Source organism: Rana temporaria, chromosome 1, assembly GCF_905171775.1.
Source record: "Rana temporaria chromosome 1, aRanTem1.1, whole genome shotgun sequence".
Classification (NCBI taxonomy): Eukaryota; Metazoa; Chordata; class Amphibia; order Anura; family Ranidae; genus Rana; species Rana temporaria.
Genome location: NC_053489.1, coordinates 179,473,291 through 179,475,543, shown reverse-complemented (window position 1 = coordinate 179,475,543; position 2,253 = coordinate 179,473,291). Strand labels below are relative to the sequence as shown.

General features: G+C 42.7%; 1 protein-coding gene across 1 annotated transcript in view; it reads right to left on the bottom strand.

The window, feature by feature from the left end:
* The window catches only part of P2RX4 (purinergic receptor P2X 4), a 66,623-nt gene that overhangs the window by 54,067 nt on the left and 10,303 nt on the right, over nt 1-2,253 (bottom strand). The gene's annotated exons all lie outside the window — the stretch shown is intronic.

Sequence of the window (2,253 nt, the reverse complement as noted above, 5' to 3'; positions counted from 1 at the left end):
AGGCAATTCTCTTCCTTAGAACTCTACATTGAATTGATTTGCATTTGCTAAGCCTATAACTACATTTCAAGATTAATATAAACCATTTCTAGGTTTTACAGATTTTGTTTTTGGTTCATTATAGATAAGCTTTGTTTTTGTTCTAAAACAACCAAATAATGTGGATTGTATTTTTCAACTGGTGAAGATCCTGTTCCTGATGTTTATGCCTGCTGCTACTATCCAGTCACTTGATTGTTTTCATTGTGTTTGTCTTTTGCTTAAACTGTGCAATACAGTAGACTGTTGGCTTCCCAGCCAGTAGTCCTGTGGTAGGTTGCGTTTCTTTCCCTCAAGGAATGTATAAAATACATTTGCATATTAATACAGAGGAGTCGGAGTCGGGGAGTCGGAAGTACATAAAACTGAGGAGTCGGGTCGGAACATTTATCTACCGACTCCACAGCCCTGCTGCAAACAATGGTGTAAGTTATGCCATTGAAAACCAGGTTACCTACTTTCTATGAGCTTTGGATGTAGTAAAAAACATAAAATAAAAAAATCCTCCAATATGTAAATGTACATAAGCAGTCTGATTTCTCTCACTTATATAAAAGGGATTGATAAATGATTTTATAGTGACTAGATTGAATGAATAAATATGCGCACGGGTGGTTTATTTTGATATGGGGGAGATTTACCAAAACTGGTGCACACAGAATCTGGTAACCAATCAGCTTCCATGTTTTATTGTCAAAGATTTAGCTCTCGTTCGTACCAATGCAATTTGACAGTTCAAAAATCTTATCACAAGTCGCACCCTATTTTCAGAAATGGAACAGTTCCAATTGTTGCGACTTTGGAAGAGGTTCCTGCACTATTTTTTTCTGCAATTTTACTGCAACCTCCATTGACTTCTGTTAAATTAAGTCGCAAGCCGCAATGAATATGGAGATCCAAATCGCAATGAAGTAGATTTGAACCAGGTCTAAGTGAACAAGCGAAAGTTGGAAGCTGATTGGTTGCTCTGCACAGCTACACCAGATTCCGTGTGTACTAGTTGTAGTAAATTTTCCCAATCGTGGCAAAGGCGGGGATTGTTATGGGGGGGTTTGATTGATATAAATAAGGAGGAATAATGTTTTGAGGCATGCACTAATAGTACAAAGGGAATTGGAGACCTGCACTATTTATTGCTTCCTGATGTGTGAATCACATTTATTGCAGCCGGCTCTCGTGTTAAAGGGAGGGGTCTGTGATAACTGTGTAAACCTGTTCTGTTTTTTCTTTAACCTCTCTTTATAACCTAGGGTTATACCTACTTAACCACTTCAATACCAGGCACTTACCCCCCTTCCTGCCCAGGTAAATTTTCAGCTTTCTGCACTGTCGCTGTTTAAATGATCACCTCTGCGTTTTTTTATGTTTTGCTAAACAAATAAAAAAAGGCCGAAAGTTTTGCTTTTGTTTCCGTTATAAAATTTTGTAAACAAGTACGTTTTCTCCTTCACTGATGGGCATTGATAAGGCGGCACCGATCAAGTGGCACCAATGCGCGGGCACCGACGATGGGCACTGAAAGGCTGCAAAGATGGGTACCTTTTAGCTGGCACTTTGGGCACTGATAGGCATCCCTGGTGGCACTGGTAGGCATTGTGGGTGGGCACATATTTGCATTTTCCTGGTGGTCTAGGGGGGGCATACCTGATGGTCCAATGTGGATTGCCATCCTGGGCGGCATCCGAGGGTGGGCTGCACTGATAATCTGCACAGACTCCCCCCCCCCCCCCCCCCTTGTCAGGAGAGCAGCCGATCGGCTCTCCTCTACTGGCGTCTGTCAGACGTGAGTGAGGAAAAGCCGATCAACGGCTCTTCCCGTTTACATAGCGATCAGCCATGATTGGACACGGCTCACGTGGTAAAAGAGCCTCCATTGGTGTATCAGACTGACACACCACTGATTGCCGCGATGCGCGCCCCACGGTCTGTTATATGACGTCCAATCAGGATAACGCAACCACCACCCGGCTGTTATTTTGCTATAGGCCGGGTGGGAATTGGCTATAGCATTTTTGAAATTCACGTGCTGTATATGCATTTTTCAGGTAGCTCTACTGAATGCACCCAATAACAGGTAGACACATTGGGGAAGATTTACTAAAACTGGTGCACACAGAATTGGTTGCAGCTGTGCATTGTAACTAATCAGCTTCTAATTACAGCTTATTCATTTGATCTTTGACACTAAACCCCCCCCCCCCCGTTAGACTTACC